The following is a 26,312-nucleotide window of genomic DNA, read 5'->3' on the forward strand; positions in this document are numbered from 1 at the left end:
ATATATCCCCAAAGGGTCATGGCAATATAACACACAATTCTAGGGTTCAAATATTCTCAATAGGGCTCACCCTCACTGCCACCCTCTAATTCCTCACGTCCGCTCAAGAAAATTGTGATAAAGTTCGCCCTATTCCTCAGCGATTTCTTCCGCCTCGACTCATCTTCGACCAGCATGGACAACACCTTGTCTTCTTATTTGTTACTTGACCCAGCCCAGCCATATTCCGGCTGCACGTTGGTCTTGAGGATTCCTAGACTCTTCGTGGCCAGGGAATGATAGAGCGCTCTTTCGTGAACGGCGCCCTTGTCAATATGCTCTTCCTCATTTCTTCTTCTCCTTCACGGGTGATGTCAGAGCGGTCGAATTTCTTCTATTCGGGGCTTGCGCGCTCTCTCCCGTCAGAACCATCAACTTCACACAGAAATGAGATGCACCGAATGAGCTAGCTAGACAAATATGAGTTGTATGTATACTAGCTAGTTGCTTAACAAAGATCAGTAACACAATAGCTAGCTGCTCACAAGTACTAGTTTTATCTTTGATCACGTACATGGTGATATCTCATGGTATTATTATGATGTTGCCTTGATGTTTCTCCATATATTTGGTTGAACTCTAACTTAGTGTGCAAAAAGGCGAGTTCCTGCTGCCGCTGGTAAGATGGTAGAGAATGCTTGACAAGTTCCGGAGGAGGGCAAGTTCCTGATCTTAGTGGGATTCGCTACAACAAACGGGGAGTTGGCGGTGAAGGAGGGCAAGTTCCAAAGCTGACACTCGTGTTCACGACTTGAAATACATGCAAGCTCGATGCCCTCCTCGCCTTGGGCGAAAAACAAGTTAATATTTGCATCAAAGTAATATATTTTTATTTCATTTTGAGTTTCTTTCTCTACATATATCACATGACACACATAGTCCATGTGGTTGGCGCGGCTTTGCATCGGGAATGGGTGTACCTGACTAGCTAACATGTGCACTCCACCGATCACTTGCATCCCTCAGATGTCCTACTTACCGCATGATTAGTACTCCAAAATGTAAGATGTTTTTTTAGCCCACTAAATATTTTAGCACATCTCTAGCGGTCCGACGGAAACGAACGTAAAGTGACTATTTGCATTCACATGGCTCGATGCAAACTGGCTAAGGATGTCCGCGGTGGACGCAAACACGGCCCAAATTTGCAGCGTGAATAAGTCTTTGTGGATAAAAAGCGGTCAGCGCACGCGTCCGTCTCATTGCCCGTCAGGCCTGCCTACCAACTACCGTGCGTGTGTCTCTTCCGCGTGCGAATAAAATGGCTCTGGCCCGAGTAATCTGCTTCCGTTAAGCACGTCTAATCTTCTACCCATTGGTGGTGCATTCTTCGTTTAACCGAATGATTCATCCATTTTTGCCAATGCTTATCTCTCCTAGAAAGTGGTATTTGCCAGGGAAAAAAAGCCTGGCTCAAAATAATTTGGACCATCATGCTTGTTGCCGCACCCTATCTCCTCGATCTCGTCATGCTCCTCAGCAATTTCTTACGCATCGACTCATCTCTGGCTAGCATGGCCAACACCTTGTCCTGTTCTTGGTTGGTACGTAAACCCGAACAGCTAGGTTCCGACAACACCTTTTGGTTGTTGAGGCTCTTGAGACGCCCCATCACCAGCGCTTGCTTGCAAGAGTGCTCCTCCGTGACAGGTGTTCTCGTCATTCTTCTCCTTACTCTTGTCATTTGTGTTGGCGGTGTCAGAGGTAGCACCGTAAGAGTGGTGTCATTTTCTTCTTTCTGGCGTGCGCTGTGTGCAATTCAGGGTTTTTTCTGGCCAATATTTCCGAAATGTCGTCAAAACTCGCTTCTACCAATTACAAACAAAATTTCGCTGCTACTTTATAATTTTCTCAAATGTCCTTATTTTTTATTTGGAAAATTTATAAACTCGTTTGAAAAATCCTTGGTGGCACTTACAATTGTATTTTTCAAAACCAAAAATACCGTTGCCCCTAGTAATTTTCCCCACCGAGAAAAAACCATGGTGCAGATTAGAAGCATCAAATTTCCCTATGTGCAAGGATCATACACTAGACAAAGTGCAAGTGCGGCGATATGAAGGGAAAGCTACACATAGCTCCAGGTGGTTCATTCAAGTGTCGCGATCTGCAATAAATAGTTTATTGGGGATATACGGTTTTGAATAGTACCCAGCTTTTCATCAGTTATCTCGTACTCCCTCCGTCCTCGAATAAGTGTGCTTCTAAGTTTAAAATTTTTCCCGAAAAATGAACATATACACTAATAATGGAGTTAATTAATGCAATTAGCTCCTCGTAATCACTCCCCAACTCCATCATCCAATCCTCATTCCTCTCATCCACCTTAACCACCAATCATCATTCCTCTCCTTCAATTAATAGTGGAGACTCATAAAAAGATGAGAGAGAACTAGGTTGTCTCCTAATTTCTAAATGTACACTTATTCATGGGCGGAGGGAGTGCACAGTTGGTGATGAGCTCACAACTTCACGGTGTTTCTTGGACATGTGATGTGCCGATTTGGTTTGTTCCATATGCGTAGCCACACAAACACAACCTCCATTACTCCATTCTCTCCTAATTCGTCGGTCCTATCCATCTAAGATAGGAACTCAGGCGGCGTTGAAGTTCCAGATCTGGCGACGATCAAAGGAGCCCATGGAGGTAAAAGTGCATGCCTCGTAGTTCTATATACATGCTTACATTCTGCTCATGACCACGTTGGACGTCGGTTTATTAGGCCGTTCACCGGCCGGGCCGGCGGCGAGTTTGCGCTTCCCTACACGTACAAGGTGCGGTGATGAGACGTTGGAACATACCCATCTCACTAAGTTATAGCATCCATAGGTGCTTGCGAAATTGGCGAGGTGTTCTTTTCCACATCCAGTTGTGTAAAGTCTCGCTCGACACTATTTCGCCACATCTTCTGACGTTTAACCGCCATCGCCTATGCCAAAGGGTTCTTTTTTTGGTCAAATTGTCATGAATCACTTCTTATTGGATTCTTGTTTCCTGGGGATTTTATGTTTCAATTTATCGAATCCTCTTGTACTCAATAAAAATAGTGATGTATCTAGTGTATTTCCAAACATCTTTTACATTTCCAGATTGATTTGTCCGGTTCTTATAATAACCAATCGAGGGAGAACTTGCAATAAAAAACTGCATTCCAATCCTTTCGGATCAATTCTCTATGCTTGGTTTGGTTAAGACACCATTATCACATTCTTAGGAATGAATTGACCTTATTCTATTTTTTGCTAATTTGTTGCCGATCCTAGATAGTAAGTCTGAACTTTTTGGGTACCGTTTTGGTTGTCTCATGTTTGAATTACTAGCCATGAGGTCTGTTTTTTTACCATTATACTGAAAATTTATTTATGACTTGAGTGCTCTTGTTGAGTACGAATTGATGATAATATTTTTTTTTGCATCCGTCTTTTTTTTACTGCATCAATCTGAAATTCTAAAAACTGAATCTAGCATTACTATACGTTTGGCTAGCCCATGTCAAACGTTCCTATGGCTCAACTCCTATGTTTGGCTTTCTGAGCCCACTACCCAAGTGTCATGTGCGGCTCACTGTTCAAAATTCACCGGAATACATGATAGTAAAATATACATCAATGAATACAACGACCAAATACACATATATAGTCCACATTAAGAGACGGATTGTGTGACAGTGGATACCGAGCTACTCGTGGCTCGGCCTCCAAATGGAGTTTCCCTTGTGCAACATAACCAGATGTCACTTCTTCCTTCATGCTTCATCTGTTCATAGGTCCATGTAGTTTGGGGTGACAACTCTCTTGGACATGGATGAGAACATTTTGCAAAATATACAGCGCAGTTAACCACCGTGGCTCCTATTGGTTTGCTCATAGATGCACGTGTGATCGTGTTGCATCTTGCATGCATGCAGACGTACGTAGGTGGTGCTCCTTAACACCAAAGAAGAAGAAAAAGCATCTTGTCGCAAATTGCATAGCTCTGCGTAGCTATAAAACCAGGAGGCTATTTTCTCCATTAATGCAAAAGTTTGGTAATCATGAGGCATGCACGCATCCCAAACACACTAGAAGGTTGTCTCCCTCAAAACTAGTATTGTATGCTCTTTTTTACGGGTAGTATTGTATGCTTTCTGAAGATTAAGAAGAAGAAGAAAAAAGCGCTAGACCACACTAGAGCTCTAAGTTACGTGTATTTTGCTTGGGTGATTTACCATTAAAAAAGGTTTGATGAACAGTTGTGCTACCCTAAGAAATTAATTTACTAATGTTTGATGAACAGGGATACCGAGCTCCCCATCAGCCTAATGCGTTGAGTAGTGTTGTTGTTTCTTTGAAGTGTGTAGTAGCTTAGGTACCTCCTCTAAGCGCGGCAACTTTCTTGTGAGCAATTACTTAGGTATTGAAGAAATAAACTCCAGAAGCTGTGATATGGTAGTTGGCACCGACGGGCGATTTCGGACACACAACCAAAATCGTGGTGGCGTCGCATTTTTATGTCCGTTTGCGTCGCGCACGAACACAAAAAATGTCCACATGTCCGCATGCGTCTGCCCTTCTCCAGCGGCAGAGACACATTTTTTTGACCGCAAGGGCCTGCCATGCACTGATTAGGGGAGGAGAGAGCGAGAAAGATTCCATTTGTGTGGTGTGGAGTGGCCAGCACATGGGCCTACCCTAGATTAAGGAGGAGAGAGAAGGGATCATGCAGCCCAGACGGACGAAAACGGACGCGCGGACGCATCCGCGCAGACGCATTCCTGGCGCATATTTGGTCCACGTTTACGCCAGGACGGACGCTGCGGACGTTTTGCGTCTAGCCGCTGGAGCGTGTTTTTTTTTTCCGTGCAAACGCAAATGACGAAAAATGACCGTTTGCGTCGCCCCGTTGGAGATGCCCTTAGCACCCAGGTCATGAAGCAGCTGTCATTCAAATCACACACTAGCTAGCCAACTACTGGAGCCTACCTTCAACAGGCTAAGCAGATTTCCAAGGCATAGCACGCAGTTTATGATGGTTGATCTCCACGTGTTTTTGTTTTCACCTTATATATGTAGTTGTATTATAGAGAAAGAAGAGACTTCATTGAGAATAAGTTTTGTACATACATGGGTGTGCGTGTTTCCGACACCGCCAATTTATTCCTCTATATTCCCGCATGCCGTGGTAGATGGAAAAGTAGCTCTCTCTATTTTCTCCTTTTATCCAAACCTGAAAGTAAAATGGACTATGGCTGAAACACCTACACCTATGCGTGTAAGTACAAAAATATTTCCCATTATTTATTTCTTCAAAACCCTAGTGCTCTACCTAGGTAATTGCCGACAAGAAAGTTGATGCGCGTACAAGGGGCACCTAGGCCAATACACGCTTCAAATAAACAACAACAATACTCAACTTCAGGCAATATCGTGAGGGTCATCAGGCTGATGGGGAGCTATGGGATGATGTGCAAAGATGCCCCGGCAATGTCATCTGCGGACCCTTCTTGCTATGGTAATTATAAAAATTGTTCATGAGTTTAAAAATATATTTTTTTATAAATTTATCACACATTAGTAGAAAGATAGTTTCTAAGGGCAGCACAACTGTTCATCAAACCTTTTTATTATATGGTAAATCACCCAAGCAAAGTGCACATAATTTATGCTAGTTATAGTGAAGAGTATTGGGTAGTAATATGCACATGTTACTACTCATGTTACTACATCCATATAGTGGAGTATTCCCCACTATGAGTAGTCTTATAGCTCTAGTATGGTCTAGCACTTTCTTCATTTTTAAATCTTCACAAAGCATACAGTATATAGTTTTGAGGGAGACAACCATCTAGTGTGTTTGGGTTGCATGCATGCATTAATGGAGAACATAGCCTCCTAGTTTTATAGTTATGTATGTAGTATAGAGCTAATTGGGCATCGATTAGGAGCCACAACGGTGGCGCATACAACATATATTCGTGTTGATGAAGGCGAAGTAAGAAGCTAGTGGGATCAGCATAAGACTAGCCACAATGAGAAAAATCTGATGTGGCACAATAATTAATGGAGAGAAAGGTGAGAGTGTTATCATATGTACATACGATATCATAGCATATAAAACTAGAAAATTTGATGGCAATACATTGTGTGCATAAATTTGCATTGAGATTCTTCAAAATTTTAAATATGATAAAATTGTGATACTAGCTTATGATACTATGCATTGTAGGGGTAATATCATAACCTAGTATCATACGTGTGATACTAGTGTATGTCTTCCCATTGTGACTAGTCTAACATGACCTCCTCGTCCTCCGTGGCGACGCGCCCCGCCTGAGCATCAACAAACCCCGGAACATCACTACACCCTCCATACCGGTTTATAGGGCTATTACGTATTTGGGGAAAAAACTTTAACTATTAATTTGATCAACGAAATATAAAATATATATCACAAAAATTACACTATCGAAACTTTTCTGAATATAAATCCAATGATATATTTTTATGGCATATATCTCAAATTTTATTGACCAAATTAGTAGTCAATTTTTTTCTCAAAACGTGTAATAGTCTTGTAAACCGGTATGGACGTAGTAGCATGCATGTGTTGCGAAACCGACAACCAGGCCGTGAGCAGTGCATGTCCAGTCCATCAACTATCATGTTGCTTGTGTGTGTGCCCTCATGCCTTGTCTGGCCATTAGCTGAGCTACATATTGTAAAGATCTACATGACCGTGTCTATCCCGCAGGGTATGTTGAAGACGAGTTGGGACGCCGAGTTGGGACGCCGGCTTGATGGGGTCGCCAGCACATGGTGCCTCAAGCCCTCAACATCGGACCGCCATCACAGAGCTGCCATGTTCTTCATCCATAGCCAATGCGATATGAATCCTCCGAAGCATCTAGACCAACATGGTCTAGCTTCAAGGAAGAACAAGAAACGAAGATGCCACGGCATACATGCCAAGCTAGCTAGCACGCCATGAGGGGTTTAAGCCCCTAGCCTTGTCAGATCGATGTCACCTAGCCGTTGTGCCCTTCGTTGTATTGTTTAGCAAAACTATTTAATATGGTATAGGACGATTGAATTGTATAATTGTTTAAATATTTCGACAAAAACAACCTTCCGGTGAGACCGACCAGTATTTATCTGGACTTGGAAGTGCAACAATTATGTTCATTGGATATGGGTCAATGGATGGACATGGACGGACGTGGACCTTCTTTGTTCGAATTGGGATGGATATGAGCTGGACATGTTTGAAGCTTGGAATTTAGGATGCTAATCCATTCCCACCTTTAAATGCATGCATGTTTCATGCTCACTTATGTCACAGCCATGAGACGACCTAGCCAGCTATAGAAATAAGTGGCCGAGTTGATTAATTATAGAATGGAATTGCACTGTTGGAGAGTGCCGCTCCCATCCCGCGCACTTCAGGGGTGGCACCGGTGCGTCCCCCACCTCCGCTGCCAGGGCCCTTACTTCGGCCACTCCACTCTCTATCATTGCCGCTGGCGCCTGGAGATGGTGGTTGGGGCGGGGGGGGCTCTTCACGCTCCATGGTTTGCAGATGTCATGGAGATGTCAGGGTTTGGTCTTCGTTGATGGAGGCTCTACGTCCGCTTGTTGGTGCTTTTGGTGCAATGTGCCCACTGTTAGCTTTCTCCCTTGAGTCATGTGGTGGTTCTACTTGTAGTTTTAGTGAATCTTGCTTACAATCACATCGGGGCTTCATCCTTTGTGTGTGTGAGTGTGTTGATATGCACGGGTGTTGACACATTTTCCTTCCGACCGACAAAAGTGACATTGACACTAGCGAAGCCGCCACTTACTCGTGATTGCAAACTTGCAGATAGATAAATACAAATCTGATGTCGATGAAGCATGATGACCGCGCATCAGTGACGGCCCGGACGAGGGAAGTAAGAAAAAAAAGATTAAAGAAATATAGAGTAGAGTGTGTAATGAAACACTTATATTCAGAAAATGAATATTAGTAATATTTTTGAATCCTAATTTACATATATTTTTAATCATGCAAAATCAAATATTCCTTATCATCACATGCATTTGTTCACCAAATCTTCAAATAAAATCACAAAATATCTAACATGTCTGGTGTCTCCCAGTTGTAGTCCGCTCCATCTAAAGGGTGGATGTATCCGGTTTCGATTAGCACCTTCCTTCATCCTTTTTCCGTTGTGGCACTAGAAAATGAGAAAAATAAGCAACAACTTACTAATATGGTCCAGATTAAAGCAGAAAACACCACGCCAATGCAGAGAACATGCGGGAGAAAACAGAAGAGTATTTGTGATCCTCTAGTAACTATTTATCAAGATCCGTCGGATCTAGACATCGCCTCGGGACCCGAAAATACAACAAGAAGGAAAACGCCAAAATGACATATCTCCAATGTGTGCTCAGAAAAATTATCTCGGGACCCTCTCACTCGCCCCAAAAAAGTGTGCTACATAAACTACGTCTCTCTAACCATGTGCCTATGGTCTCCTGCATGCCATGACAACTGTCTAAGGAACCTCAAAAAAATTCGGCTATAGCTCTAAAAAACGGACAGGAAAATGCACGAACCAGATCTCTGTAACCGTGTGCATACCACCACCATCCTCGAAACCCTCATAACAGGTGAGAAAGCACTAGATTGCGGAAGAGCCTACGCGTTGACAAACGAGGTTACGCAAGAGCCTACATGCTGACGAGTCTCCAGACGTGGAGCCTACGTGGAAACAGAAACTGCTCGCTCCCTCGAAAATTAAAGAAAGAAAAATAAATCTCACAGGAGCAGTTTCTGGGTAAATCTCCAATCCCTTCTGATGAGGTCTAAGACCCAATTTGTGGCCCAATCTTGCGAAATCGACCCGAAATCAAAAGGGGAAAAGTGGAGGAACAAAGAACGAGACGAACACGATGAACACACACGCACACAAACCCGATACAATCGATTTACACTCCCATGGCTCGACAAACCACGCCGGTAGAATCACACTAGGAGAGACCAAGAGGTTGAATCCCGGTGTGAGAGATCGGTGTTGTAGACGAACACTTGTGCGGGAGAGAGAGTGGTTAAACTAGAATCTCACACACAACTATTAATCTCAACAAGAGTAGCCTTGATGAAACACAGGAGATAATCCCCAAGATGAGCTAAGCTCTAAGAATTATCCAAGTCTATGTCTAACCCTAGCAAATGAGGAGTACGGGGATACAAATAGCTCAGATCTGAGTCAAGGGTAATTTGGGTAAAGGCTAATTAAATTACAACCGTCGGATGGCGAAACAGCGTCTCAGATTCGGGCCAATTCGCGTGCGGGCGGTACCAACGGGCGGAGGCTCCGGCCATGGTACCGGGGAGCACCTCATTTGGAGGCCAAGTATACCGGGGGCTTGGGCGCGCGAGCGGTACCCCGGCCGGTACCATGGCCGGGGGTACCGGCCTCCTCTTCATTCCCGCGGGCGGCCTTGGAGGCTCCGCCCAGTGCCCGCCGGTAGTACCGGCCAGGAGGGGCCGGTACTACCGGTCTTCCCTCCACGCGCGCGGCCAGGGGTGGGGGCTCCGGCCCCTCATTGCCTGGAGGCTCCGGCCTCCTTCTCCCTGGAGGCTCCACCCTCCTCTTCTCTTTTTCTTCTTCCTTTTTCTTCCTTTCTTCTTCTTCCTTCTTTCTTTCTTCTTCTTTTAGTCCATTGGCTTTAGCTTCTTCTTCCTTGGTGAATGGTGCCTCCTCTTCCTCGTATCCTTGATGATCCTTGTACCTAATAACACACAGAGTGTCGGCATGAGGTAGCATTCCGTCCAACGGTGTATCAAGGTCAAGAGTAGCGAGGATAGAGTTCACCTTATCGTGTAGCGCTTTAACTCGGGCTCGTGTCATCGGTCCACTTGGGGGACTTGTTGGTCTTGGTGTAGCGACATCGGTGACCGGGGCTACATCATCTCCCCCCCCCCTTGGGAAAGAGTCGTCCTCGACTCTTGCACCTCCTCATCTCCATGATAGGGTGACAAGTCCGAGACGTTGAACGTGTTGCTCACCAAGTACTTGGATGTCGGTATGTCGATGACGTAAGCGTTGTCGTTGATGCGTTTGAGGACTTTGAAGGGGCCATCTCCTCTTGGCTTGAGCTTGGAGTTGCGCTCATGAGGGAACCGTTCCTTCCGGAGGTGGATCCAAACGAGGTCTCCTTCTTCGAATATCCTTGCCTTCTTCTTGGCGTTGATGCGGTTGGCTTGACGAAGGACATGTTCTTGTATGGTTGCCCTTGTCTCTTCATGTAGTTTCTTGACGGTGGCGGTGCGCTTGTCGAAGTCCATGTTGATGCGCTCGTGGAGGGGAAGCGGAAGTATGTCGAGTGCCGTGTAAGGTTCGAAGCCATAGACGACCATGAAGGGGCTCCTTGACGTAGTCTTGTGCTTGGCACGGTTGTAGGCGAACTCCGCGTGGGGAAGGCACTCCTCCCATGACTTCAAGTTCTTCTTCACGAGGATGCGTAGGAGGGTGGAGAGGCTTCGATTGACCACTTCCGTTTGGCCGTCCGTTTGCGGGTGCGATGATGATGAGAACAAGAGCTTGACTCCAAACTTCGCCATGAGCGACTTCCAAAGATAACTCATGAACTTGACGTCTCGATCCGACACAATGCTTTGTGGTACTCCATGTAGGCGAACGATTTCCCTGAAAAACAATGAAGCAATGTGTGAAGCATCGTCGCTCTTATGGCAAGGTATGAAATGAGCCATCTTAGAGAATCTATCCACTACAACAAATATGGAATCATGACCATGCTTAGTGCGAGGCAAGCCTAGAACGAAATCCATGCTAATATCGGTCCATGGTGCATAAGGAATAGGCAATGGCATGTAAAGACCATAAGGGTTGGAGGTAGACTTAGCTTGTAAGCATGTTGTGCACCGACGGCAAAGGCGCTCCACATCTCGCTTCATCTTTGGCCAATAGTAGTGGGTTGAGAGCATGGCATATGTCTTGTCACGGCCAAAGTGGCCCATAAGACCTCCTCCATGAGACTCTTGCAAAAGCAATTTTCGAAGCGAAGACTCGGGAATGCAAATCTTGTTAGCTTTGAACAAATAGCCATCATGCAAATAGAAATCATCCACTCCTCGCTCAACGGAGCACTTCTCAAAAATGGGAGCAAAGAAAGAATCGGAAGGATAGAGTTCTTTGATCTCTTCAAGTCCCAAAACATGAAAATCCAAACGAGTTAGCAAAAGGGTGTTTTTGCGGGAAAGAGCATCCGCCACAACATTGTCCTTGCCCTTCTTGTATTTGATCACATATGGGAAGGACTCAATGAACTCGACCCATTTTGCATGTCGTTTGTTCAAATTGTGTTGGCTTTTCAAATATTTCAAGGACTCATGGTCGGAATGAATGATAAACTCTTTTGGCCAAAGATAGTGTTGCCAAACTTCAAGAACACGAACCAAAGCGTAGAGCTCCTTGTCATATATAGGATAGTTGAGGCGTGCGCCATCCAACTTCTCACTATAGTATGCCACGGGTTTGCCCTCTTGCATAAGAACACCGCCAATACCAAGCCCACTTGCATCACACTCAATCTCAAAAGTTTTGGCAAAATTTGGAAGAACAAGAAGTGGAGCTTCGGTAAGGCGTTTCTTCAACTCATCAAAAGCATTTTGTTGGGCCTTGCCCCAAACAAACGGAACATTCTTCTTGGTAAGCTCATTCAAAGGGCAAGCGATGGTGCTAAAGTCTTTCACAAAGCGGCGATAAAACCCGGCAAGTCCATGGAAGCTTCGGACTTGGCCAACATTTGTAGGGGTAGGCCAATTATGGATGGCCTCCACCTTGGAAGAATCAACTTCAATCCCATTAGCGGAAACCACAAAACCAAGAAACACCAATTTGTTTTGAGCAAATGTGCATTTGGGGAGGTTAGCATAAAGCTTTTCATGGCGCAAGATGCACAAGACTTCTCTCACATGTTGCACATGGTCCTCGAGGTTTTTGCTATAAATAAGAATATCATCGAAGTAGACAACCACGCTCTTGCCAATGAGAGGACGCAAGATGTGATTCATGAGGCGCATGAAAGTAGATGGTGCATTGGAAAGACCGAAAGGCATAACGAGCCATTCATAGAGACCAAGTTTGGTCTTGAATGCCGTTTTCCATTCATCACCAATAGCCATGCGGATTTGATGGTAACCACTTCGCAAATCGACTTTAGAGAAAATCGTGGCACCACTAAGTTCATCAAGCATGTCATCTAAACGCGGAATGGGATGGCGGTAACGGACGGTAATGGCATTGATGGGGCGACAATCCATACACATCCGTTGCGTCTCATCCGGTTTAGGCACAAGGATCACGGGAACCGCACAAGGGCTAAGGCTTTCTCGGACGTACCCTTTGGCGAGGAGATCTTGAATTTGGCGGTTGATCTCCTTGGTCTCTTCGGGGTTGGTGCGGTATGCGGCACGATTTGGGAGCGGAGCGCCGGGTATGAGGTCGATGCGGTGTTCTATGCCGCGGAGTGGTGGTAGTCCATGAGGGAGCTCGTCGGGGAAGACATCTTCAAATTCCTGCAAAATAGACAACAAAGACGGAGGAATGTTGGTTAAGTCGTTAGCCGCCGACGAGGGTCCCTTGCATATGAGCACATAGTGCAATATGGTGGATGGGTTCTCTTGGAGTTCTCTCCACTCACTCTTGGTGGCTAGAAGAACACTCTTGGACTCACTCATATATGGCTTGTGGCGCTCACTATCTTTGTGGTGGGTCGCTCCCTCTCCTCTCATCTCACTATGGGTGCGGAGTTGTGCCCTCGCTAAAGCCTTCGCATTATCCGCGATGATTTGGCTAGGAGTCATCGGGCGCAACTCGAACTTCTTGTCGTTGACCTTGAAGGTGTATGTGTTGGAGAGTCCATCATGTATAGCCTTCTTGTCATATTGCCAAGGGCGGCCAAGCAACATGTGGCACACCGTCATGGGTACCACGTCACACTCGATGGTGTCCTCATAAGGGCCGATCTTGAAGTTGACGGTGACGGTATGTTGTATCTTGACGTTGCCCTTGTCACTCAACCATTGGATATGGTAGGGGTGAGGATGCTTGCGGAGAGTAAGGTGGAGCTTCTCACACAACTCGGTGCTTGCAAGGTTATGGCAACTTCCACCATCTATGATGACCTTGATCGACTTGCCACCAATTCCGGCACGCGTTTGGAAGATGTTACATCTTTGCTCTTCCATAGCATGAGGTTGTGTGGTTAGCACCCTTGTGACCACAAGTGAGGGACTTGGGTCATGCTCACATAAGAGAGGATCTTCTTCACATTCTTGTTCATAAGTTTCTTCACTTTCCACGGCGGCTTGCACAAGGGCTTCATATTCATCTTCATCAAGAGTCTCGATGTCACCATTCTCCATAGTGATCATGACCTTGGTGTTCTTGCACTCAAACGATTTGTGACCTTGGGTGCCACACTTGAAGCAAGTGACACTAGAGGGTCCCGTGGATGCCTTAGAGGAGGCGGTGGAGGAGACCGTTTGCTTCATGCGACTTTGGATAGTCGGTCTCTTGGATGGTGTAGAGGATGCGTCGGCCTTGGCACTTGTAGCTTGAGGAGTTGATGTAGTAGGAGGAGTCGATGTTGCGAACTTGGAGGTGAAGTAGGTCTTGGCCTTGGAGTACTTGATATCCTCAATCACTTGGCGCTCGGCCTTTGATGCTTGGTGGACTAACTCAACCATGTTGGAGTAGGGTTGGAACTCGACGATCCTCTTGATGGGGTAAGAGAGGCCATTGAAGAAGCGAGCAATGGTTTGCTCTTCGGACTCTTGGATGTTGGCTCGCATCATAGTGAGCTCCATCTCCTTGTAGAACTCCTCAACGGTCTTGGTGCCTTGCTTCAACTTTTGGAGCTTGTTGAAGAGGTCGGTCATGTAGTGCATTGGGACAAAGCGAGCATGCATCTCCTTCTTCATATCTTCCCAAGTGTCAATTGGAGGTTCACCCTTCTCTTCTCGAAGAGTGAGGACTTGCTCCCACCAAGTGTTGGCGTAGTCTTCAAACTCGAGTGATGCCATAGCCACTTTCTTGGCACCGGAGTAGTTGTGGATGCGGAAGATCTTGTCCACCTTGAGTGCCCATGAGAGGTAAGCTTCGGCGTCGTCTTCACCTTTGAACTTGGGCATGTTGAACTTGAGCTTGCCATACATGTTCTCTTCATCCTCCAAGTTTCTTCGGCGAGGACGGATGCCTTCATCTCTTGCGGCTTGAGGTGGGAAAGGAGGTCTTCCCCGGCCAACCATAGCATTGGGTTGGCGTTGAAAATGGACGCTAGCTTCACTTGGTTCACGGCGATGGTGTTGTTGAAGATCTTGTCGAGGTTGTTGACGAGGCTCATAGTTGGCTCTTTCATCTTGATCATGTTGTGGGTCTCCTCTTCCACGTTGGTCATGGCGAGGATGGCGTCGGAGATCTTGCCGAGGTTGAACTTGAGGACCTTGGTCTTGGGGTTGGTCGTCACGCCCATGGTGGGCATGGCGATCCGCTTGGTGACGATCTTGTTGTAGGACTTGGTCTTGTGGAGGACGCTCATGTGGACGAGCATGGCGATGTATTTCTCCGCGCCTAGAGTTGGAGCGAGAGTCTTCATGACGAGCATGTGGGCGATGAGGTCGATGATGGTCTTCATGCCTTGAAGAAGAGCTTGAGGACGAAAGGCCACCATGAGAGTAGTAATCTTGCGGCGAGCTTGATGATGATGAAGTAGAGCGGTGTCGGCGATGACGACCCAAGTTGGTGATGGCGCGCTCGAGGCTATCCATGCGCCGCTCCATGTTAGCATCATTGGCCGCCATTTGGCCATTCAAGTTGTCCGTAGCTTCACGAAGGAGAGCCAAGTCTTGGTTCACGGCGGAGAAGTTGTGAGCCACTTCATCGTATTGCTCATCGATGCGCGTCTCGAAGAGGGCTAGTTGCTCCTTGAACTCTTGGCGTTGTGTCCATAGGTTGTGTTGAGTAGCCAACCTCTCGGTGTTGCGGAGTACTTCGCCATCCCGTGATTCAGCTCCGTTCCTATCCATGATGGCAAGACAAGAACTATGTTGTGTATGTTAGTGGAAGGAGACTACCTCACAATCTTACCGTTGTGTGATAGTATCGAGGTGATCAATCAAACCGAGAGCGAAACCAATTGTATCGGGCACACACGCAAAGACACACGCAAAAGCTAGCAAATATGGTGGTAGGTGAGTATGGTGGAAAGCCAAGAGACGAAATCCGAAATCAAGTTTGTTGTTAAGAGTGGGTAAAATCCAAATATCGAATGTCAAAGCGATGATCACTAAAACACGGAAAAAGATGTGGAACACACACACGAGATGAAAGGGGTTAGTGCGACCAAGGAGTGAGCGGAAAGATGTAAGAAGCCCTTAACAAGGGTGCTCGGTGTCACACTAACACAAGGAGAGACAAAGCTTTGGTTGCAACGGAGAGACAACAAGATTTACACGCGGCCTCTCTTCTCTTTTCTCTCTTTTGCTTAAAAGCTTTCCTCCTTTGTATTTGGTGGCACTTGACACTCTTTTGTATTTTGTGGCACTTGCACTCTTTTGCTCTTTTGTGTTTTGGCGGCTTTTGTCTCGCACTATGTTAGCTTAGCTTCGCCTTTGCTACTTTGCCACACGAGTTTTGCTTAAAAGCTTGACTCCACACTACACACACACCTCACAACGGGGCCACGTGCAATGTCTCGCAACACTAGTCAAGCAATGCTCGGGAGGTTAGATCGCAAAAGGGAAAAGGATTTGCAAGTTATACCTAGATGGGGCGTAGGCGGTGATGAACACTCAACTTGCAATATGGTGGTTGGATCAAGAGTACGTTTGCAAACTCGGGGTGCCGAGAGTGTCGTCGCTTGCTTCGGAGCTGCGGGTTAGTGTTACACAAAAGGCACTCAAACCGAACAAGCAAACACAAGGTAGGCGAAAAAAAAAAGTTGGGTCAAACTAGCTTGGCGGTGGTGGTAGTGGTATGCCGGTGGTCTTGCGGTGGTGGTGGTGGTGGTGGTGGTGGTGGCGGTGCCGCGGCGGTGTTTACCGGTGATTTGGGGGGACGGCGGTGTTGGCCGGTGGTGGAGAGGGGGTGGTGGTGTTGGTCGGCGGTGGTGGGGGGAGGGAAGTGGTGGCCGGCTTGGGGAGGCGAGCGGTGGTGGCGGCTGGGTGGTGGGCGGTAGTGGTGGGCGGTAGTGGCGGCCGGTAGTGGAGGCTGGAGCCTCCACCCGTGCCCTGCCTGGAGGTACCGCTCAGGGCCTCCACCCGTGCCCTTCTTCTCCACGAGGAGTTGCTGTTCGTCCCACTTTTCTCTCTCCTGTTCTTAGGAAAACCAACTAGAATGACCCAAATTGAAGAAAAACGATGGGATTTGTGGATAGAAAGTGGGGGAAGTGATAGATCAACACTAAAAACACCGAATCAATGGACCAAAACCACTCAAAACTCAACAAAATCGCAGATCGGTCAAAAGGCAAATTAGGGCTATTTTTTGGGAATTTTTTTGGGAAAATTTTTTAGAGACGAAATTGGGTGGGTGGGGGGTCAAATTCGCGGTAACCTTGAGCTGCTGATACCATATGATGAGGTCTAAGACCCAATTTGTGGCCCAATCTTGCGAAATCGACCCGAAATCAAAAGGGGAAAAGTGGAGGAACGAAGAACGAGACGAACACGATGAACACACACGCACACAAACCCGATACAATCGATTTACACTCCCATGGCTCGACAAACCACGCCGGTAGAATCACACTAGGAGAGACCAAGAGGTTGAATCCCGGTGTGAGAGATCGGTGTTGTAGACGAACACTTGTGCGGGAGAGAGAGTGGTTAAACTAGAATCTCACACACAACTATTAATCTCAACAAGAGTAGCCTTGATGAAACACAGGAGATAATCCCCAAGATGAGCTAAGCTCTAAGAATTATCCAAGTCTATGTCTAACCCTAGCAAATGAGGAGTACGGGGATACAAATAGCTCAGATCTGAGTCAAGGGTAATTTGGGTAAAGGCTAATTAAATTACAACCGTCGGATGGCGAAACAGCGTCTCAGATTCGGGCCAATTCGCGTGCGGGCGGTACCAACGGGCGGAGGCTCCGGCCATGGTACCGGGGAGCACCTCATTTGGAGGCCAAGTATACCGGGGGCTTGGGCGCGCGAGCGGTACCCCGGCCGGTACCATGGCGGGGGGTACCGGCCTCCTCTTCATTCCCGCGGGCGGCCTTGGAGGCTCCGCCCAGTGCCCGCCGGTAGTACCGGCCAGGAGGAGCCGGTACTACCGGTCTTCCCTCCACGCGCGCGGCCAGGGGTGGGGGCTCCGGCCCCTCATTGCCTGGAGGCTCCGGCCTCCTTCTCCCTGGAGGCTCCACCCTCCTCTTCTCTTTTTCTTCTTCCTTTTTCTTCCTTTCTTCTTCTTCCTTCTTTCTTTCTTCTTCTTTTAGTCCATTGGCTTTAGCTTCTTCTTCCTTGGTGAATGGTGCCTCCTCTTCCTCGTATCCTTGATGATCCTTGTACCTAATAACACACAGAGTGTCGGCATGAGGTAGCATTCCGTCCAACGGTGTATCAAGGTCAAGAGTAGCGAGGATAGAGTTCACCTTATCGTGTAGCGCTTTAACTCGGGCTCGTGTCATCGGTCCACTTGGGGGACTTGTTGGTCTTGGTGTAGCGACGTCGGTGACCGGGGCTACATCACCTTCTCCGCCGCGAACGAGGGTATCATTCTTGTAGGCAGCGGTGCGGCAAACTCTTGTCGCATGTGGCGTCATGGCGAGTTCTTGCACGCACGCTGCGGCGCGGTGACCTCTTCATTGGCAGCGGCACGCCGGCGAGCTCTTCGTGTCTGCGGGTGCGTTGAGCTTTTGTTTCAGGCGGCCGCGCGGCTAGATTTTGTCATTAGTTGATCTGGCCATGAAAATAATAAGAGCAACCTGAACATCCCTTCTGTTTATTATTCAGCTGGGGGATTGGATGTGTCCCGAGAACAGCAGCAAACGGCCGGAGTTGTCAGGATCGACGTTGTCTTCGACGACCATGATGCATCAGCATTCACACTGTTGGCTCATGGGATGGCCCAGCATCCGTGTTGGCGAGTGACAGCGGTGGTGGAACGACCAGAGCGGCAGCGGCGGCGGGACAGACACCCAGGGCTCAACCGCGACGACCAAGCTGGCCGGCGGCGGCTCTCCGGCGGCGTTCGCCATGCTGGAGTACTGGCTGCTCGAAGACGGCGTGTGGCACCGTGAGTTTCGGCGCACATCTGTGTTGCAAACGCACAGCGCAATCTCCACTGCCTCTCCACTTGCCACGTTGGCTTTCCACGTCAGTCAGTAATCGTTTCCCGTAAGTATTTTTTCGTAGGTGTAGCATTACCAGACGATAAAAGGGTTTTAAGAATCCTAAATCCCCGAGAGCTTTCCAACGCCACCAAAATCGGCTCGATCAAACATCATGTACGAATTACGGCTCTCAAAAAAATACATGGATGCTGAAATTTTCGGACATGTGTAGGTATCCTAGCATGTCGCCAGGAAGGTTCGAGGAGTCCCCTTCACAACCACGGTGTTGTCCGTGCCAGTCAGATGTCCCAGCTACAGCCAGTACTACCGATTCATCTTCCCTTCTAATAGTTCAAAGTTCAAACTCACTTTAATTTTGGATTTACTACCACACGTGTATTCATGAGTTTCAGTTTAGTCACCTAGATAAATTCATCGTCTAGTTACACGTCAAAAACTGAAAAAATAGGTGCAGAGTTCACCAACGCACCAAGGTCTCACGTGCATGCTCTAACGAAGCAAAACTCTGGCAATGCCTACGCACATACGTGTGTACGTGTATGCAGTTCGTGTACAGAAGCAGAATCTTCTATATTTGGTTTTTGAGAGGAAGCAGAATCTTCTGTTAAAGTTTCAATTTAGACAATAAAAAAGCTTGCAGCCTACCATTATCAATACAAGAATCTTCAGGGAAACCTCTATGTACTTTTGGTACTACACAGCCATGAGACATAAGCAGGAAAGAAGAGTACACAGCTAAGCACAGTTGTACAGAACTGAATTTGCGTTGCAAATGAAGATTCGGAAACACTAGATCTTCACAGGCAAGAGAGAATCACCAGGACAATATTTTCTTTGCAAAAAGGTAGTCAATACCACAACGGTATATAAATGAGGACAATAAGCATTTTTTAACTACATCCAGTAACATAAATATATTACAAATGCAGAATCGCTTTCATGTACATCATCGAGTTGCAAACCATTAGAAGCAACAATTTATTCAACTTAGATAATATATCGAAAGTTGAAGTTAGCAAGCAATCAAGTGCAGCTGCTGCTGCTCAAGTGCAAACTCGTAGTACTTCCCATCATCCAGGATGGTGAGCTGCTCCTCATCCAGGTCATGCATCTGCTTCTTCAGCTTGTCAACACGGTCCAGCAGCCTTACACTAGCATCTGCAGCAGCAATTTTTCTCAGCTTACAACAAATAGATAGATAGGCAAACAAAACGTGACAAAGGTTTCCTTTACAACCACATACCAAGCCACTAATGAACACAGAAAACCACATACCAAGTCTGTAGTAAACACAGAAAACCAAGGTGAATAAGCTAAAAAATTGTATAAATCATGCAGATTCTGAAACCTAAAAAAGGAAGAATAAATATTGTATCGATGATAACATTCACAACTTGGGATAAACTGGAATTTTGATCAGTTAGTTCCCAAGTTCAAAAAATTTAGAAGCACCGCATTATGCAGATATACCAAATAACACAGCCAGCAATAAAATCAATCAAGAAGTAGCCTGAGTTGGTCAGCTATAATTTGTAAAACTACAATCAAAAATTAGATTGAAGGAACATGCATTCTACCAGCTTGCCACTAACATCAACACAAGCTCTGAATCTAAGATGTGCTATAGTGGTAATCACCAAAATAGCCAGCAGAGAGCAGAGAACCATTCAGTAACAGGGTGTGCCCTGAAGATGAAGTCACTAATGAACACAGCGGAGATGTGTTACAGGATTAAGCATTCAATTGCTACTTGTCGCTAAATACATTCTCAGCAACATAAATCATGTGAAAACTTCAGAAGGGAGAATAAAAAGGCAAGCAATACAAGGCACTGGCAAACGATGCTGACATACACAAGACAGAATAAAATTAAAATGGCACCAAGTAAGTTCCTGGCTTAGGGGCCCCCTATGTCAGAGAAGCCAAATAACATAACCAGACATCAACTCAATCAAGGGGTAACCTCAGTTGATCGGCTAAAATTGTAAAAGTGCACAAAAGAAAACAAGATTGAATTGACATGCATTGTAGCACCTTGCCACCAGCATCATTACAAACTCATGATTTAGGATGCACTATAAACGGTAATCATCGAAACAGCCAGCAGAGAGCAATGAACCATTGGTGAACAGTGAGAAACTGGAACTCACCAATTATCTCAAAGTAGGCAAAGGGTTCAGCCTTCCAGCAAATTGCAGCTCACCAATCTCCATCTTCCTAACAACAAGTTTCATCTCTCTTACACTGATGCAAAGAAAAAAGAAGGTAGAATAAATAGGTAAACAATAGGATGCTCTATAACAGCAATCATCAAAATATGCAGCAGATGTTGGGATTCACGCATGGATCAATCACATCAAAATAGACGAACACAAGCAAGCACAAAATTTATAGCCAAGGGCGCGTGTCGCACCCTCTAATTTCTGCTCTTTATTTCTTTTCTATTTCTCAACTCTCGATTACAAGCAGCAGTGTCACGTGTGTATATATACACGTACAACCAAGACCAGGACCAACTAGACCTACTCGTACAAGGACACGATGTCCGAACAACACACAGAGAGTACATCAGTTAGGTAGCTTAGCTCCTAATTGGTTACACTTAGTATTACCAACACAGCTACAATTGTACGACAAGTACAATCGTAGTTGGAGGTCGGACACTAGCAAACCAAGTGAAGGACTCAACCATGATTCATGCCACAAGGCACAAGCAGACTCATATTTCCCTAATTAGACCCTACACATTAAGGAAGGATTAATATTGCTAATAGCAGAGAGCAAAGAACCATTGGTGAATAGTGAGAACTCACGCGTTACCTCAAAGTAGGAGAACGGTTCAGCCTTCGAGCAAATTGCAGGTCAGAAATTTCCATCATCAAATCGACAAGTTTCATCTCTTAGACTGAAGCAAAGAAGGTTCCCTGGCCGCACCAAGCACAGTAATCAAATGAGAGTATTTTGATGATTAAACATATGCAGGGGGTGAAGGTAGGAAGGTACCCAAAATCCTATAAGAACATCTAAGAAATACTTAAATCTTAGAGAGACAAGTGCTCTGTTTGTGTTTGTGCAGTGCAGCAGTAGTACATGTTGTTAGCAGAGGAGAGGAATCGGAAGGGGGACAGTACCTTGGAGCAGAAAAACCTAATCTGTCCGTGGAGCCATTCACACACTCCTGGCGGTGCTCCTGTAATAAGAAAGGAAAAAATTAAAAAGGAATCGATTTGTTTCAGACTGAAGAAGGGGATTGAGATTGAGTGGGGGGGGGGGGGGGGGAAGAGGGCTCGTACCTTGATCCTCTGGAGGTGGGCGCGGAGGAGAGGAATCGGAAGAGGGAAAAGGGTGATCTGCCCGGGGAGCCATTCACACACTCCTCGATCTTGTCCTGTAAGAAAGGGAAAAGAAATTAAAAAGGAATCGATTTGTTTCAGACTGTGAAGAAGACTAGAAGAGGATTGAGATTGATTGGAAGAGGGCTCGTACCTTGATCCTGTGGAGACGGGCGCGGAGGAGAGGTAGTCTGGCATGAGCACCAGGAGCTCCAGGCGGGCGTCGGACGGCGGCGTCCATCTGTGGCGGACGCAGAGGAAGGGGCGGGTGACGCGTCGCCGCCGATTCGTGGTGGTGACGTCGCCTGCGTATTGCTAGGCCACGCGCGCGACGCGGCCTGGCGAGTTGGACGGAGCCGCGCGCATCGATGGATGCACACGCGCTCCGGCGAACTGGGCAGCCGCGCCGCCGTGGTCTCTCGGCGTCGGCGGGAGGGAGGAGGACGGAGAAATGCAGCAAGGGATAGGGTTTGGGAAGTTTTGTTCCGGCCGGGGTGAACAGAGACCGTTGATTTCCATCGGACGGCTCAAAGGTCGCGAGAGCGTCGTTGTTCTTTTTTATTTAATCACAAAGCGAGCAGAGCCAAAGGCGCGGAGAACCCGTTTCGTGTGACGCCGGCTCAGGATGTGGTACGTAAACAAATTCGGGATTAATTAAGATGGCATCATCCATTTTAACTACTGCACGCCTCTCAGTTCCCTAATTTGCTACAACTTTGATTTTGTTTGCGTGCAGCCAGCTGCTGGGCGTTCGCGACGGTGGCGACGATCGAGAGCCTCAACTGGATCAAGACGGGGAAGCTGGTGCCGCTGTCGGAGCAGCAGCTGGTGGACTGCGACCGCGGCTACTACCACAGGGCCATGAAGTGGATCATGGAGAACGGCGGCCTCACCACCGCCGCCGAGTACCCCTACAAGGCCGCCAGAGGCGCATGCAAGCGCGCCAAGCCCGCCGTCAATATCAAGGGCCACCTGGCCGTCCCGCCCAACGAGGCGGCCCTACAGAGCTCGTCGCTGTGCAGCCCATCGGCGTCGCCATCGAGATCGGCAGCGGCATGATGTTCTACAAGAGCGGCGTCTACTCCGGCACCTGCGGCACGCGGCTCGAGCACGCCATCACCGCCGTCGGCTACGGCGCCGACGCCGCGGGGACCAAGTACTGGATCGTCAGAGCATCTCCACTCGTCCCCCCGAACAGGCCCCCGGCGAGCGTTTTTTCCATCCGGACGGCGTAATTCGGCCCAGTCGCGCCCCCGGTTCCTCGTTTTCGTCCGGATTTGGGCCTAAATCCATCCGGCGATCCCACGACATCCCCAGCCCCCCGGGGAGCGCTCGGGGACTCCGGACGAAGCGAAAGCGCGCGTGGCCCCAACTTGTCGGCGACAATGGCCTCCGATCTACGGCAAAACCCTCGTCTTCCCGATCTACGGCAAAACCCTCGTCTTCCCGATCTACGGCAAAACCCTCGTCGAACGAAAGCTTTGAACTCTCAATTGGTGCAACATAGATAGATTAATATATATATTTCGAATATAATTCGAATAAACATAAGAATTACATATAAAAACTTTAAAACTAAACTACTTCTTCTTCTTCTTAGAAGGCCCCGCCTCATCGTCGTCGCGGCGACGCTTCCGGCTCGCCACCTCCTCGTCGGAGGAAGTTGAGTCCTCGTCGTCGTCCTCATCAGCTTCTTCGTCCTCCTCCTCCTGCTCCTCCTCCTGCTCCTGCTCCTCCTCCTCTTCCTCGGCCTCTTCCTCGGCCTGCTCCACGGCCTCTTCGTCCTCCTCCTCGTCGTCCAACTCGTCCTCGCTGGCCGGCGGGGGGGAATCGTCGCTGCTGGACGATGCAGCTGGATCCCACCAATGGCGCCATCCAGGCGGCTTCCCCTCGCTGTCGGTGTCCGATGGCCAAGAGATATCGCTCATGGTTGACGGAGGATGGTGACGAGAGAACAGATGAATGGCGTCGCCCGTCGAAAACCGTATATGTAGGTCTCTCGACGACAGAGAGCGCCGGTTGCTCTTCCCCGGAGTTCGTGCTCCATTACGGCGGTTCTCGCATCGAGGCCACTTCGACCGTTCCCGACGAGTCGTTCCGGCTCTCCAGTCCACTTCGCGACGGTTCAATGCGTCGAGGGAACTCCGACGATTGCCCTTCCCGGTGACTGCGCCGTCGCTATGCACGCGGTGGGTGCGCGTCCATGGGCTCGCGGCTGGGAAAATGGGCCTCCCCAGGCCAAAAACTACATCCATCCGGCGCTAAATTTCGCCGGATTTGGGCGTGGGGAGCCCAAACGAGTGGGGATGCTCTCAAGAACTCGTGGGGCCCGGCGTGGGGCGAGAACGGCTTCATCCGGATGAAGCGTGATGTCGGGGTCTCGGGGCTCTGCGGCATCGCCCTCGACACCGCATACCCGACCATGTGATTCATTCCATGTTAAGTAAACTACGTAAGTGTGTACCATACCAACAATTATGTGCTTCATCGTGCATTTGTCATATGTCGTACCCACGTATCGATTACATATCGTGAGGCTTCATATATATATATATACTTAGTGTGTCATGTGTGTAAGTGTAACAATATATCATATCTTGTTGTGGAAAAGAGAAAAATGTCGCTAAACAAAAGTAAGGTGGCGCAAAGGCTCTCTGTTGACACTAACATATACTACTACTACCGTGGAAGATCTGCATAAATGAACAACTGAGATCTAAATTTTTATCAAGGCTTACATAAATCTGCTCAGAGAAATAACCAAAAGTTCAATCGAAAAATTGTCCGCAAAAGTACAACACATATACAAATAACATGAAAGAAAAGGCACACGAAAAACTACTAGGATGAATTCCAACTGCTTAAAACACTCATTTGATACCATATAGGATCGCATAATTCTAAGCGAGACCTATGGCATCATTACAACATGGTCATAGCACATGCAAACCGATAACATGGTCATAGTGCATACACAATCATAAAAATCGGGAGGGTCCCAAATCTAAAACGAAAACGTCACCTGATGGTCTGAAGTAGGTGCACGATGAGGCGCTCCTCCACCACCAGTGTTCTCCCTGATCTCCGGTGATCTCATCAATCTGCTCCGATCATCTCTCGTGGTTCTCCAAGGTGATCTCTCTCATGGCTCCCCCTCCTCCCCCTCTTGGCCGTTGGAAAGTTTCTTTTGAATCTATTCTGGACGATGGATCTTGTCACAAGGCTTCTGGTTTCCTTCTTCTCTGGCCGAATAATTGGTTGGCTCTTGTTAATCACAAGGATTCTCCTCTGCTTGGTAAAACTTTAAGTGATGGGGAGGTCTTCTACCCTGGATCTTCTATTAGATTCCCTTCTCATCTGGTTTTTGTGCAAGACTGTCTTGTTTCTCCACCTGGTTTTTCTTCATTTTCGGAGCCTTCCCCATCGAGATGGAGGGTAACTTTTTCTCCCGTGGGGCAAATGGATTCAAAGATACCTATGGGTAGATCTGGTTTCCTTCTTTTGAAGCCTTTGGCAAAACGGATTGTTCTGGTTGATCCTAAAGAGCAGGTGATCTCTGCTAGATTCCTAGTCTGGTTGATCCTAATGAGCAAATTAATACTGGTTCCATTTTGGATTTCAAAGATCACACTATTCTGGTGGGTGAATGCGTTAGCTCTCACCAGGTGGATTCTCTTCCCTCTGTCCCTCAAGGGTTTAACATTACAAGGAGTTTTGCTCAAGTGGTTAAATCTTCTATTGCTCATAAGCCCTCTACCCTGCCAGAAGCTCCTCTTGTTCGATGGAAGGCATCTTGCTCATCTTTTCAGGATGGCACTAAGTCCTTTCAAGCTTTCCTTATATTGAGACCTCAAGCTAAGAGGCTGGTCCTTCTTGACACCGATGAACAAATTTTGGATGCAAGGTTCCTATTGGAAAATGAAAGGGTTCATTCTGGTTTGATTCTGGATCTTCAATCGCACACCGTTGTTGTGGGCGAACGCATTATCTCAGATTCCCTGGCTCTAGGAGTGGGCATTTTGAGGTCATCACTCTCGCAGCCAGACAACACCCAGAAGAACAACACTCCTCAAGGTACAAACCATGTCCCTGCTTTGGATTTCTCTATAGGAGTTTCCTTTCAAGCAGCTTGCAAAAATAAGTTTGGTCATCCTGTTACTCCTGCCATTGCTTCCCATAGAAGAGCTTTCTTGCTTGTGGTTTCTTTTGGGAGGGCTAGCTTTAAGCTTGATATTCATATTGTGGCCATTGATCTTCAATCATGCTTTGGGGGCATTGCATCTTCTTTCAGAGTGAAGCATCTTAGAGATAGAAGCTACCAATTCTCTGTGGCCTCAACACCTTTTGGGTTTGAAATTTACAACCAATCAAAAATTAGCACCCCAATGTTTGAACTTTTCATTAATCTTTGGGGAAATGGTGGTCCAAATTGGTTGGTTGAGGAGAGAAAAATTTACAAGGAAACTGATTCAGAATGGCAGGTGGTAAAAAGGAAAAAATACTCTTCATCCAATTTTCAGCGCTTGTCGGTGTTTAAACGCATGCAATATCCTTCTTGCCACCCCAATTTGGCGCCCGAGATTTCCTATCCTC

General features: G+C 47.2%; 1 long non-coding RNA gene and 1 pseudogene across 1 annotated transcript; one reads left to right on the forward strand and one right to left on the reverse strand.

The window, feature by feature from the left end:
- Positions 1-19,200: 19,200 nt before the first annotated feature.
- Positions 19,201-22,167, reverse strand: LOC139829807 (uncharacterized). The gene is made up of 6 exons (XR_007875519.2): positions 21,874-22,167; positions 21,681-21,775; positions 21,519-21,577; positions 21,208-21,311; positions 20,538-20,631; positions 19,201-19,545 (listed from the first exon to the last, which is right to left on the reverse strand). It is a non-coding gene; the product is annotated as an uncharacterized lncRNA (long non-coding RNA).
- Positions 22,168-22,170: 3 nt separating this feature from the next.
- LOC127339320 (ervatamin-A-like) lies at positions 22,171-24,147 on the forward strand (annotated as a pseudogene).
- The last annotated feature ends 2,165 nt before the right edge of the window (positions 24,148-26,312 follow it).

This window comes from Lolium perenne, chromosome 3 (assembly GCF_019359855.2).
Source record: "Lolium perenne isolate Kyuss_39 chromosome 3, Kyuss_2.0, whole genome shotgun sequence".
In the NCBI taxonomy this organism is placed as follows: Eukaryota; Viridiplantae; Streptophyta; class Magnoliopsida; order Poales; family Poaceae; genus Lolium; species Lolium perenne.